Source organism: Dama dama, chromosome 1 (assembly GCF_033118175.1).
Source record: "Dama dama isolate Ldn47 chromosome 1, ASM3311817v1, whole genome shotgun sequence".
NCBI lineage: Eukaryota > Metazoa > Chordata > Mammalia > Artiodactyla > Cervidae > Dama > Dama dama.
In genome coordinates, this window is record NC_083681.1 from 77,325,717 (window position 1) to 77,341,391 (window position 15,675).

The following is a 15,675-nucleotide window of genomic DNA, read 5'->3' on the forward strand; positions in this document are numbered from 1 at the left end:
AGATTATATACTGTCTCTTACTACATGAAGCTACTGCAGTTATTTGAATCTAGTATTAATCAGGGGGAAAAAGGCTAATTGAAGGGCATGGAATAGATATGATGAAAGAGAAGCTTTTAATAAATGTTGAGAAAACAAAAGACATACTAAGTTGTGTATATAAGAATATAAGGCAAGGTTACATAGGAGCAAACAGTAGACAGCAAGGTGAAGAAGGGTGGGGAACACATTAGATGAGAACCACATGGATATTGATCCCAGGCAAGTGAGAGACATAGAGACGCAGCATCTAAGCTACTGGGCTTTAGAGCCTGCTTATACCTACTGTCCTCTCGTCCTCTACGTAAGACTGACTCAACGCTAACGAGTATATGCCTGCACACATGGTTTCAACCTTAAGGGCAGTGGCTGTCACGCACGAAGATAGAATTACATGACTTCACAACGAGAAGAGAATGGTCTCTATGGACTTTTTCTAGGTCAGTTCAAACACTGAATAAATCTTGAAATTTCTATCGATCTTTTGTCATCTGACATCAACTTCTTACTCCATAACATCCTCAGGGCATTTTTCACTTCTGCATTCCTCAGGGTATAAATCAGAGGGTTGATCAAAGGTGTCCCAATTGTATAAAACACAGCTATCGTCTTATCCATGGAGAAGGTGGTTGCAGGGCGAGTATATATAAATATGCATGGACCAAAGAACAAGATGACCACGATGATGTGGGAGATGCAGGTGGAGAGGGCTTTTTCCCTCCCTTCAGCACTGTGGTTTCTCAGAGAGTGCAGGATGACGACATAGGATAACACCAGCATGAGAAAACTCACTGTACAGATGGCCCCGCTGTTGGACACCAAGAGTAAGCTGGTCACATAGGTGTCTGTACAGGCAAGTTTCAACAAAGGCTGCAAGTCACAGAAGTAGTGATCAATTACATTGGGACCACAGAAAGGCAGACTCAAGACTAGAAAAATCTGAGCTGATGAATGCACGCAGGACCCCAACCAGTTCAGGGACATTAGCACACCACAGACTCGATGACTTATGATGGTCGTGTAGTGTAGAGGCTTACAGATGGCCACATAGCGGTCAACAGCCATGAGGACAAGGATGAAGATCTCTAGGCAGCCAAAGAAATGGAATGTAAAGACTTGGATCATGCACTCACTGAAAGAGATAGTGGCATTCTTCAAAAGGGCATCAGCAATCATCCTAGGAGCTATGGAAGTAGAGAAGCAGGCATCATATTAGGATAAGTGGAAAAGGAAGAAATACATTGGACTCCCAAGTGCCCTGCTGGTCTTGATGGTAACAATAATCAGCAAGTTACCCAGCAATATCCCCAAGTAGAAAATCAAGAAAATGACAAACACTATTTTTCTTCCTAACAGGATCTTGTGTCAACCCAAGCAGAATAAACTCAGTCACATTATTTTTCAGCTGCATGATTTCATGAAAGAGGAGAAGAGATGAGTGCAAAATGATTAATCTGCAAAAAATAAGGAAATAATTCATAGGATGTTACATGATATTATGAAATATTGCTTTTGGAAGCCATTGTACCTGTGATTTCTTTATGACTCATGTTAACACTTTGTGTGATAATTTTTAATGGTCACTGCAAAGGTTTACTGTGAGTTTCAAACAAGCTTCTGAAAGTAATAATTTCCTGTAAGATTTTCTTTTTAGAAAGCTTGCTAAGTTTGATATCATTATTGACTAAATTTTCCAATTTGTTGAATGTATAATTAAGAGATATGTCTTTGTAATTTTTTTCATTTGTCATTTTCAAAAATTTTATGGCACGTGTTTTTCATGGTATATCACTTGGGATTTAGGATATACATGACTGCCTATGGAGGTTCATGATATAAAGTCACACTACACCTTTAACTCTGTTAAAAACATCATACATAAACACTTATGTATCACATAATTGCTATACATAGAAATATACAATCATATATGTGTATACATATATTTAATATGTTCTACCTCTTCCTTGAACTCTTATTCCAATTATTGCAGCTTGAGCAATGGAACAGGAAATATACCCTTTAAATTATCTGCTGTTAACATCTTGAATGTGAAATTTTGTATTAGACAAATACTAACAATCAGAAATAAACATTATTTCATATGCCATTATCTCATATATCCCAGTTTATCTTTTCTTCCAACTTCTAAAAACACTATTTAGAATACTCAGAATTCCTGAAGTTACAATATTAAATGAAGGATGGTGGGTTATTACTCAAAAGTTAGTATTTTTCTCTTAAGTATCTTAAATCTGGAATAATTTTGGGAGACAGCTGTGTGTCATCAGATGGTTGGTATAGGATCCAATCATGGTTATATTCCCAGGAGAGTTTGTATTGTTCAAGTGTCTGGAAATTTGCAAGTCTCAGAAAAAACCAAAGAAGGAGAAACTGGAAGATGTACTTTTAAAAAGAAGCAATGCTGGTTTTCAATAGATACGGTCTTCACTTCTACTCTTCAAATGGATGTTACAAATTTAAAATGACTATATTTGTTAAAAATAAAGAGATAATCTTTTGACATGGGAGCTAGGAGAAAAGAGCTAAAAGAAAAGCAGGCAGGCAAAGCTGAAAAATGGATAAGGGTGAAACATTATCTAGTTAGCATTAGGCAGATTCTTCCATGCTTAAAGAGCTATCTTACGGCAGAGGCCACAGGGAGAAGAATCGCTTAATTTAAGGAGACTCTTTGTCCACTTCCCCCTGACTCAGTTTCCCTATGTGTCCATCTTTAGAGGAAATTCTACACTCACTTTATTTCTTTGCAGAACTTGCCATTCTTTGTGAAAAGTTTAACAGATTGTCCGAAGATTATTTATCACTCAATAGTCCAAGTAAAAGAGTATATAATCTACCCTCGTTGAGCTCCTCACTCTGTCCCCACGATTCCTGATTATCTGACCCACAGACACCTTAGAAAACAGCTGGCCTGCAAGTCAAAAAGTGCCCCCAAGGTGCTCATTATTCATGCCATATATATATATTTATTTATTTATTTATAGATATATTGATAAATTAATACTTCTTTTCTTTTCAAATCTTATTAGACATAGAACTGGTGCATGGTGGAGGGGTCAGGGTAAATAAGACCAAATGTGGAAGAATACTGACAGGTACAAGTATTGATGAAAAGGAAATATTTCTACCCAATGTTTCTCAGCAGTGCTCATCCCACATAAATGGCACATTACCTTTCACCTTAATTATACTTTTCAGGCTCTTCATGGCCATGTTTCTTCCAAAAGTTTTCTGAGAATTAGGTATTCACCTTTTCAAATTAAACCTTTGAAATGTGGAAAGTGCCAATTAAAAACTTATGATGCTATTTGGGAGAATATAAGGAGTAATGATTCTGTACTGTGATATACAATACTCTGTGCAATGTTGTCACATGGAGATTGAAGAGTTGCTGTTCTCCCAAAGCTATGTGAAGGTCACTGTCTCCATGAACCTTATGCTTATTTCTGGGACTCCTAGCTCCAATGAGGGTTTATCTTGTCACACTACCTACATCCACAGTATGTATGAACTTTCTTACACTCTGCTGTCTCTAGAATTTGTAATGAAAACAATAATGCATGAAATACATTCCTCTATTATTTAATGACAATAATGAGTTTTAACATGTCAAGATTCATTGAGTTCATAAAATCATTTTTCCTTGTTTGTGTTCATTTATTTCTTATATTAGCAGTAAATCTTAAAAAAAAAAAAAGAACTATTTCTTTTGCAGAGTTTTGTGGTTAAAAAGTGCATTCAAAATAGATATGGAAATATATTAGAAAATTGTGATGGCTAATTTTTAATTACACCTCTAGAGTAAAACATGGAAACTGTTTTTCACCTACCTGTTAGAGGACAGTGAGTAAGTGTCGATTCTGACCATCCCTTTTGATAGCAACCTTTTCACAGAGCAGTGAAAAAAATGCTCTTCTCTGAATCCCAGGGGGAATATTTTAAGAAATAATGACATAAGGTTTTGGCTTCATAGTGTTCTCCCTAAAGTTTTCCCCACTATGCTAGTCAGAAACATCTCATATGTAATAAACAGCTTTCATTTGTCTATTTAGCTTATTAGGAAAACAAGTTAATTTTTCTCATGCCCTTTAATCACACATAAACAAGTATTTGGAATTCTTAGCTTCTTCACACTGAACAACCTTACCAGGGAAAAAGAGGAATAAAACAAATGAATGATAGAGAGAATAGGTAAAAAAAAAAAAAGAAAGAAAGAATAAAAATAGTCATGTAAATCCATGGCTGATTCATGTCAATGTATGACAAAAACCACTACAATATTGTAAAGTAATTAGCCTCCAACTAATAAAAATAAATGGAAAAAAAAGGAAAAAAAAGAGGATGAGTTAAATAAATTATGGAATGTATTTTTAAAAAGTTATTCATTAAAAAGAAAGTGGGTCATCCAGAAACAACTCTGCTACCTGTTAGTACCTAAATTATCCTTCCTGGTGTTCTAACTTGCAGATCAGAAAAGTGTGTTATAATATAGTCAATGAAATGAGATATTTAGATAGGATCACGGACTCAATGGACATGATAATAATGACATAGGGCATGAATTAAGTATTTGAAGTAAAAAAAGCATAATCTAAACTAATCTTAGCTCTGCCCTTTTTAGCTGCCTGATTTGAGGTAGGCACTCTACACTTCTACTTCTTAAAGTGTAAAATAAGTATAAAAATGATAGTAGTAACTACAGAGACAGCCAATCCCTAGGCAGATTGATAAGAAGTCTGGGGTCCCCAAGGAGGAGAAAGGGGTCTGGTGCTATCAAGGAGAAAAGGACAAATGTTTTTTTTTCTATATGTCTTAGTCAATATAACAATGCATCTTGCTTGTTTCTCCTTAAGAAGAAATTTCTGACAAATCTTGTTATCTTAAAATGTATATTATGGGAGTAAATGTATATTATGGGAGTGGGTCTGGTAATATCTTTCTACTGTTAGTTCTAATCCTGTCATCTTAAAATGTAAATTGTGGGAGTGGGTCTAGTAAGATCTTTACAACCTTGAGACATCATTTTGATTTTTTGTAATAATCAACTGAAAAAGTACCTAACTCCCTTTTCTAAGACTAGCGAGGGGGGCACTCTCCGTCCCCCTCCTGAAGTCTATGTCAGAAGCTTTCTCTGTCTCTTTTCCTGCTTTAATAAAACTCTGCTACACGAAAGCTCTTTAGGGATCAAGTCTGGTCCCCGGTCCTGAAGCTCAATCTTCTTCTTCAGAGATCACGAATCCGACACCGTTCACCATAAGCTAGCACACCTTATGTGTTTTTAATGAAGCCTAAATGACAAAGTATCTTTCCTTTACAATTAACTTTAGCTAATATTATTATTATATTATTAGTGCTATATAATAAGATTGTTTCTCACCTGTTTTATGCATGAAATAATACCACTTACATAGGTTGCAATCACGCCATGCATACAGCAAGCATTAAGGCGAGGGTGGGATGTTTTGAGAGAACAGCATCAAAACATGTATATTATCTAGGGTGAAACAGATCACCAGCCCAGGTTGGATGCATGAGACAAGTGCTCAGGCCTGGTGCACTGGGAAGACCCAGAGGAATCGGGTGGAGAGGGAGGTGGGAGGGGGGATCGGGATGGGGAATACATGTAACTCCATGGCTGATTCATGTCAATGTATGACAAAACCCACTACAATATTTTAAAGTAATTAGCCTCCAACTAATAAAAATAAATGAAAAATAAAATAAAATATTAAAAAAGTATATATATTAGTTATTATAAAGTTATTATATTTAAAAATGTATTAATTGTATTACAGTAGCTTCTGTATCTTTTCATTACTTTCCCATTACCGATGCTCTGTTACACATTATGTCAATTATTATAAATAGTCTGATTCCAGTGATTCTTTGTGTTTTCCATCCCCCTACTTAAACTCAGTACACTTCATACAGATCACTCAAAGGTCGTTCCTAGAATAACATCCACATTCACTCTTTCTCAAATCTGTCTTCATCCTTATCCTCTCATATTCTGTTACCTTGCACGGTTCCCAATTTCCTAAGAATAAAGGGGAAATCCCTTGGCTTTACATTCATGGCCTTTATACCCAATTTCTACCTTTCATTTCAGGTTGACTGCAACTATGTGTGAGATCTATTAATTCATATTAGATTCTGAGCATCTCACATGATTAAATGTGCTCAGACAATCTCCTGCCTGTGTGTTCACAGAATTCCTCATGTGTCTAACTCCTGCCCTTGAGATGATTTAAGAGATCAGAAACTTTTCTTCCTATATCAAAAGAAAAACTGAAAAGAATTTGGAACTCAATAGAATCAAGGCATTTATCTTTTTATTACATGTAGAGACTTAGTGAACTCACAGTTGAGCTAATAAAAAAGTAGTTTTTCAGGTAATTTAATTAATCATGATATAAGACACATGGAGAATAGGAACATGACTGAGTTTGTTCTCCTGGAGCCCACACAGAATCCAAAGATGCAGAAAATAAATTGTATTTGTTGTTTTCTGTCATCCAGGAAATGTTGTAGGAAATGTGCTCATCATGGTGACCATCATAGTCAGTCCATTACCAAGTTCTTCCATGTACTTTTTCCTGGCCTATCTCTCTTTTATTGATACTTCCTATTCCTCTGAGAATATTCCTAAATTGATCACAGATTCACTCCGTGAAAAGAAACCTTCCTATTCAATGGATGCCTAATCCAAATCTTTGGGGAACATTTCTTTGGAGGTACTGAAGTCATCCTGCTTATGAGATGGCCTATGATCATGGTGTGGCCATTTGCAAACCCTTGCACTATACAAATGTCATGAACTGGCAGGTGTGTGGGCTGCTAATTGGAGTGACATAAGTCTGAGGTTTTCTTCATGGAATCATACAGATCTTCTTCATCTTCAGATTACCCTTCTGTGGCCTTAATGTCATAGACCACTTTTTGTGTGATCTGACCCCTTTGCTCGACATTGCCTGCACTGATACTCACACTCCAGGATTCTTTGTTGTTGCCAACAGTGGATTCCTCTGTCTGTTAAACTTCCTCCTCTTGATGGGCTCCTATGTGGTCATTCTGCGCTCCCTAAGGAACCACAGTTTGGAGGCAAGGCGCTAGGCCCTCTCCATTTGTGTCTCCCAAATCACAGTTGTTATCATATCCTTTGTGCCCTGCACATTTGTGTACCCGAGACCACCAGTTACTTTACCTATTGATAAAGCAGTTGTTATATTCTGCATTTTAATAACTTCCATGTTAACTCCCTTCATCTATACCTTGAGAAATGCCCATATGAAAAATACCATTAGGGATGTGTAATAGAAAAGTGATTAAAAAAAAAAAAAAGATGCATGGAGCCCACCATGGATTCCACTGATGCAAATGTCAAAAGTGCATTACTGATGTTTCCATCAAAGAATATCTATGAGATAAAAGAAAAATAGATCGCCAGTATACTTCATAGATTCTGCAAGGGAAGAAGAAATGGGTGCAAGAAAAGTGAGGAAAATTTGGATATCTCACACTTCCTGATCTTAAAACTTACTGTAAAGCCACAATAATCAAAACAGTGTGGTACTAGCATAAAGACAAACATATAGAGCAGTAGAAAAGGGAGCCAGCAATATACCATCACATGAATGGTTAAATGATTTTTTACAAGTTTGCTAACATCATCCAAAGGCAAAAGAGGTTTTCAACAAATTTTTTTGGCAAAACTACATGTCTATGTGTAAAAGAATGTAGGTAGATCCTTAGCTTACATCATATCAAAATATACTCAAATGGATCAAAAACCTTAACATAAGAGCCAAAATCTTGAAACATTTAGAAAAAATAGAGAGGAAAAGATTCAGGCCATTAAAGTAGGCAATGATTTTTTTTTTCAATGACACCAAAAACAAAGGCACAAGAAGAAAAAGTAGGTAAATAGGACTGTATCATAATTTAAAACTTCTATGTATCAAAGGATGCAATCAACAGAGAGAAAAGGCAACCCACAAAATGGAAGGGAACAAAGACATATCTGATAAGGAGTTCATATCCAGAATATATAAGGAATTTCTACAAATCAGTGACTAATAACAACCCAATTAATAAATGGGCAAGTAAGTTGAAAGGAACTTTTATTCCAAATGTGTATAACCATGTTCTTTACAGTATTATTCAAAAGAATCAGATGTTTAAGCAACCAAAGTATTCATTTCTTCATGAATAAATAAACAGTATGTGGTATATGGTCAATAGGACATTATTCAACATCTAAAAAGGAGCAAGTGTATGACTCATGGTACAGCACAGGTAAATTGTGAGGATTGTTAAATAAGTCAGTCATTTCTCATAAACTTTATCTTCTCTAATAGGTTTATATTTACACGTGAAGTGAAGTGAAAGTCAGTGAGTTGTGTCTGACTCTTCGCGACCCCATGGAATGTATAGTCCATGGAATTTTCCAGGCCAGAATACTGGAGTGGGTAGCCGTTCCCTTCTTTAGGGGATCTTCCCAACCCAGGGATCAAACCCAAGCCTCCCACATTGCAGGCAGATCCATTACTGCCTGAGCCACTAGAGGAACTCATATTTATAGGTAGTTTGTAAAAGCATACAGTTTTCATACACCTCACATTCAATTTCCCCTTTATCAGATTATATTATTACAGTACATATGTCACAGCTAATTAATGACCATATCACATATTTTAACTAAAGTCCATACTTTAATTTGACTCCTTTTTTACTAATGCCATTGCTTCTCCTCCAGAATGTGATCCAAGCAACCACATTATATTCACTTTTCGTTTTTTTCAGCTCCTCCAGACAGTGATGATTTCTCTGACTTTTCTTGAATGACCTAGACCTTGATAGCTTTGAAGAGGACTAGTTAGACGCTTTGCCTTAAAACTCTCCCTGGGGGCTTGTCTGATATTTTACTCACAATTAGACCAAGGTTATAGGTTATTGGAGAACCAACCACAGAGATAAAGTGCTATTTTCATCATATCATATCAGCGGGTAAGTACTCTCAGTGTGATTTATCACTGGGCTCTTAATTCTGACCACCTACCCGAGGTACTATCTGTCATAATTGCTCCCACCGACCCCTCCCCCCCATAAATTTACTGTTTTCCCTCATTCCACACTGCGTTCTTTGGAAAGAAGTCACTTAAGTGTGTGCACAGCTCACACTGACGTGGTGGAGAATTTGAGGGCAGAATATCTATATAAATTATTTGGAGTTCTTCTGTCTATTTTCCCCTAATTATTTAGTTATTCAATTATTTGCATCATTATGACTCACAGATATTTATCTTGTACTTTCAGGTATATCACAGTTTTATGTTCTTTGTTTTCTTGCTGACCTTTTCCCTAGCACTGGGCATTGGGGGCGTTCTTGTTTGGCCCCTGTGTCCCTTTGAATTATCTTCATCAGTGTGTGTGAAGGGAGGGGACACTTAAGGGAATGGCCTTCTCCAGAATTCTATAATTTGCATCATCCACAGGTAAATACAAAGGCAAAAGAGATACACTTGCACAGTCAAGGATTTCAGAAAGTGTGGGGTGAAGTTGGAATCATATCTGTCTTCTGATATGCAGGTGAGGACATAAGCCTCTTCATGAGATCAAAGAATCCCTGGTTCCAGATAAACAGAATTTTAGGATTACTTGTTTTATTCTCAGCCGAGTAAACAGTGTTCAAATTTTCCTTGGGCTGAAAAGAGGGCAACTGAACATCCTAACCTCTGCATGAACTCTTAAAGAGCTAACATGCCTTTTATTGAAGAGTAACAGTTTATATGACACTTGGAGAAAGAGAGTCTGATTAATGACACTGTGAGTGTCTGACACATATCGCCCAGCTATGGAGAAATAGAAAGCTTAGAACATTTTTAGGTGTGTTTGCACTCTAAAGTCAGATGATAGAGATAAACGACTTGCACAGCAGCTTCTGATGAAATGAGCCCTGCTTGGTGGGAGTGCTGGAACTGAGGATGCGGGAGATCAACAGATAGAAATAATATCTTCTTGTGAGTTTCAGGATATATTCCGCAGATATGAGAGTTCGTGGTGGATGTATTAGAATGCAGACTTCCCTTTTCCTCAATGGCATCTGTGCATAGTGAAGTGAGAAACACGCTAAACTGTAAGCATAGAAGGTTTCCTTAAAGCTTCCATCCATTCAACAGACATTGGTCAAAAAAAGCACCTACTATTTTCTAGGGGCTCAAATTCAGTAGTTTATGGGTAAAAACTCTGATCCTTGTTGCTTCCTTCCAACTAGTGTGATTTGTATACATGCAATTTTAATATATGTATATCTATATGTCTACATAGTTATACAGATATAAGTGTGTTATGTGAATGATTCACATGTGGCTATTATTGATGTGTATATATATATATATGTATGTGAACATAAATATAGATGAGGTATATTTATATAATATTCTTCATATATATAAACAGCAAACAATTTTTTATTTGATTGTTGAAGTCTAGACAAGAGTATACTTGGAAAACGCATAATTAGACAAGTACACCTTTAGTTAAATGTAGCTGCTGCTGTCCGATGTGATTACAAAGCGTTTGGTTCTATAACTACCTCTGTTCTTGCCTCAGCATCTTACTCATGCTCTCAAGTCTTATATTCTCTCCAAAATATCACTGTCCCTCCTGCCTAAATCAGAAGACAATTGTTATGGCTCAAGGATGTGCAATTGTTAATAATAACCCATCAACTAAGATGAGGTTTCAAACAACATTAATTTTTTTTTAGCAGAATAAGTTTGATTTTTGTGAGAAGATTCAGAGTCTTGGGCATTCAATAGAGATTTATACAATAAATTTTTTCAACATCAGAATAAGAAATGATACCTAACTATGATAATTGAAGTATCATGTTTTCTAGAATAAATCTGGTTAAAAGAAATATTGTTTAGTACAACACATGATAATGATGTATTTCAAATTTACCAAAGAGTACATCTTAAAAATTAGGCATGGCTCATGTAGCTGATGCCAGCAAATGTTTCCTCACACAGAGAATACAAATCTATGCTCTTGTTGACATCCTTCTAAATATACATTGTTAATATATGAGTATATACATGTAATATGTATTATCCTATTTTTAATTGACTTATCATTCTAGCATACAATTCTATGCTCTTACTTTTCACTTTAAAAGACTTTAGATAGCATTGATTATGTATCTGCTTTGGTTTTATGAATGGTTCTGTCAATGGATGGCATTACTGTAAGCATCCTTATTCATTAAACTCCTTTCAGATGTGTTTTAAGTCATTTTTTATCTTTTGCTGCCTTAGAAAGTGTTGCAATGATAGCTATTGTCCTTGTGAGCAAGAGTATCTGTAGGGAATGGAATCACTAGATCCATGTCTCTGTGCAGTTGTAATATTATAGATGGTGAAAATTACCTCTTAGGAGATTGTGCCCAATTACACTCCTACAAAAGTGAGGCTGACTAACACCCACAACTCATCAGTGCTCTATGTCAGCAGACTTGCACCACAAAGGACACTTTATAAAAAAGATAGATGAAAATATCATCTAAATGGACATTAAATTTGAATGTATTAACTAGTGAATACAAATGAGCACATTTTCATGGGGTTAATTATCTGATTGTTGTGACCCCATGGACTGTGGCCCATCAGACTCCTCTGTCCATGGGATTTCCCAGGCAAGAATACTGGAGTTGGGAGCCATTCCCTTCTTCAGAGGATCTTCCCGACCAAGGGATTGAACGCTGGTCTCCTGCATAAAGGCAGGTTCTTTAACATCTGAGCCACCGGGGAAGCCCCTAAATATATTTAATAAGGAGAAAAGAGTCTTTTAACATGGATTATTTTGCCTATTATTTATTTTGCCATATTTTAAGCTTTAAAGTGAAATCCATTTATATTTGAAAATTATGATCTTTCTAGCATATAAGTATAAACATCCTTTTCCAGTTTGACATTTTTAATCTGCTATTACCTTCTATTTGAATAAAATAAAGGTGTGAATGCATGCTCCTTCACTTAGTCGTGTCCTACTCTGTGACCCATGATCTGCAACTCACCAGGCTCTTCTGTCCATGGAATTTTCCAGGTAGGAATACTGGAGTGGGTTGCCATTCCCTTCTCCAGGGGATCTTCCCAACACAGGGATTAAACCCACTTCTCCTGCATCTCCTGAATTGGCAGGCAGATTTTTTTTTACCATTGAGCTACACAGGAAGCCCTAATATAGGGGACATAAACCAATTTGTCTAGTGTTTGGCATTTAGCTAGATATGATAAATAATAATTGCCTTTTAATTTCCATATTTTCTTACTTAAGATGAGAGGACAAGACTTTTAAGACATATATCACAAAAATGTTAATGAAATGTTTCAGGTATGACTTGGAGCTTCTTGGGTTCATTTTATAATTTCCTGATGTTTGATTTTAAACCTGAAAATTGAAACAGTGTTCTGATTTATGGGAAGTGTTCTATTTATATTTTTCCTTCATTTTAGATTCACTGAGACTCTGTGTCTTAAGAAAGCATATTGAAAGAAAAAAAAATAATGAAGTGGACAGCATATTATAGATTAAAGATTTTACATGTTAATAACAGGAGCTGTCTTTAAAACTGTAAACAACTCGAAATGTTTGAGAAGTAGAATAAAAAGTAAACTTTGTCAAAAGCAACCTATTAAAATAAGTGACATGATGACCTGGACCAAATTACTGTGTATTCATTACTAAAATTTTATGTTTATTTTTTCTTTCTCTCTGTCTCACCCTCTAGCCTGTGTGTGTACTTATTATGTCTGAAGAATAATTTATTTTTCATTGTTTTCCCATTTCTTGTATTATTATTTTCATATGCAATCAAGGAAATAAAGTGTTATACATTCCTTTTCATTCAGATAAAAGTAATACATAGCGGATAAATGAGTGCCCATTGAATAGTGGCAGTTCCTCACTTATTTGGGCTCTGACCCTTGTAATCATAAATACCTTTCCTGTTCTCCTTTGCAGAATATTTTTCTAACCAGTGTTTTCCTCTCATCAAGTGAAACAATGCTGCAAAATAACAGTGTAACTGAGTTCATACTGTTAGGATGGACAGAGGATCCTGAGACAGAAAATGGTGTTTGCAATCTTCCTCATTTTCTATTTCAGAACCGTGGTGGGGAATTTGCTTATTATCGTGACCATCAAGTCTAGCCGGACACTTGGGAGCCCCATGTACTTCCTATTTTATTTGTCCTTGGTTGATACCTGCTTTTCAACTTCCATGGCTCCCAGATTAATTGTAGATGCTCTGTCTGCAAAGAAAATCATATCATACAATGAGTGCCTGACTCACGTCTTTGCACTGCACTTTTTTGGCTCCATGGAGATCTTTGTCCTGTCCTCACGGCCATTGATTGCTACGCAGCCATTTGCAAGCCTTTGCATTATCCAACCATTATGAGCCGGAAAACCTGCATCATCTTGATTGTTCTTGCATGGATAGTATCTTTTATACATTCTATGGCCCAGATTATCCTGGCCTTGAGATTGCCCTTCTGTGGATCCAATTTGATTGATCACTCTTGCTGTGATATGCAGCCCTTGTTGAAACTTGCCTGCATGGATATTCATGTGATGAACCTACTGGTGGCGTTTAATAGTGGGTTCATTTGCACACGCAGTTCTATAATTCTGATAACCTCATATATTGTTATCCTGCATTCACAGGGCAGAAGGGAAGAAAAAGGCTCTCTCCACTTGCCCTTCCCACGTCATTGTAGTTGTCTTATTTTTCGGGCCATGTATATTTATCTATTCCCATCCCCCGACCACGTTTCCCACGGACAAGATGGTGACGGTATTTTACATGATTGGAATCCCCTTCCTCAATTCGCTCATCTCCACACTGAGGAATGCAGAAGTGAAACATGCCGTGAGAAAGGTATGGCGTGTCAGAATTACTTCAGAAAGTGAGAGATGAACGGAGGGCCTTGCTTGATTACTTATTGAGTCATGGTTTGACTGTCTGTACAGACATATGAGAGTACGTGTTTATTGTGGGAATGATATATTCTCTCATAAAGGGTTATGAGTTGCTCCTTTTTCTAGTTCACAAGTAAGATGAATGCCAAAGTTTTTCATTCTTACATGGACCAAACTGACAAATTCTAACCTTGTTCTCCTGTTTATTTTGAAATAAATTCAGTAAAATAATATGAGTTTTCTTTTTCTCATTTTTTTTTTTTAAATTTCCGAGTCAATGCAAAGTTCACTGACTACATGTCATGCATAAGGAGGGCCATATAGTAAAAAAAATATTTTTAAAATATAAAAATTAAATATATATATATATATATATATATATATATATATATATAAAACAATAATGGCTCCATCATAAAATCATCTAATTTACTCCTGTATAAAACCAGCACACACATATACATACAGATGCTGTACAGGTTGTCATGGTTATTTGTATTTTAGATGAAAGAGTGATGAAGTTAAAGAGATGAAGAAGAAAATAAAATGAGTTAACATGCAGGTGAAAAATAAAGTTAAGATAATAGAATAAGAAGTTGTACAAGGAAAGAAAATTTAGGATTTTTTATGTGTTTCAAAAGTATTTGTAGTTAAAATTTGGAAATAATGCAATCTTTAAACAATTTTTAGAACATCATATACACACGATGCATAATTTTGAATATTTACCTGCCCTCAAAAGTGATTCAGAGAAAAGAGAAACTATGAACTCTAAGCATACTTTCACTTCTCTCAGGAAGAAGTAGAATTCCCGATATATATCCAGTGCTTTTTTGTTTTCATGCTATGTCTCAAAAAATATTACAAAGTTCCATATGTCTATTGAAAATATACAAACAGAAAATCTGAAGTTCAGAGAAGTGAACATACCCTTGAGGTTGTTCTAAGAAGTACCAGAAGCAAGGCTTTAAACCAGATCCATATGTATTCTCTATAAGAAATAAAGGCCTCTAATCCGCTTTATCCCTTAATTCACACATCTTCAACGTGACCTACAACACAGGAAAAGTCAGGAATTGATGAAGTGGTCATGAACTGTTTTTATTCTAGCTTAGAAATGAATAGTAGAATATTATGATTAAGAGTATATGCTTTGAACTCAGACTTTATGAATCTAAATCCTGTCTCTACCATCTTATGGTCCTTTACTTTCAAGGAAAAGAGATGGAATGCTGGGCCTCATTTTTGTGTGTAGATTGAAAATGAAAATAATTCCTGTATTATAGGCTTGCTGTGAGGATTAAACAAGTAGTATACATAAAGAGCTCTGAATAAACATGACAATTTAGTAAGTCTATTTTCATCATAAAGTGGATTTTTTTAAAAAATCTACTAAAATGTATAAATTTTAATAATAGCCATCATATATATTTACCAATAATAGTTTTATTTCACTCAGTGAAGGCACTTTATAATTACAAATGTTCAGTAATGGAGAAGGCAATGACAACCCACTTCAGTACTCTTGCCTGGAAAATCCCATGGACGGAGTAGCCTGGAGGCCTGCATCATGGGGTAAAAAAAAAAAAGAAAAAATTATTAAAAAAATAAATAGATAAATGTTCAGTAAAT

The 15,675-nt window shown here is 35.7% G+C and overlaps 2 pseudogenes; one reads left to right on the forward strand and one right to left on the reverse strand.

Annotated features, from left to right (window-relative positions):
• Window positions 1-480: 480 nt before the first annotated feature.
• On the reverse strand, window positions 481-1,450 carry LOC133065604 (olfactory receptor 4C16-like; annotated as a pseudogene).
• An 11,675-nt stretch (window positions 1,451-13,125) lies between these two features.
• On the forward strand, window positions 13,126-14,041 carry LOC133055735 (olfactory receptor 4C11-like; annotated as a pseudogene).
• Window positions 14,042-15,675: the final 1,634 nt, after the last annotated feature.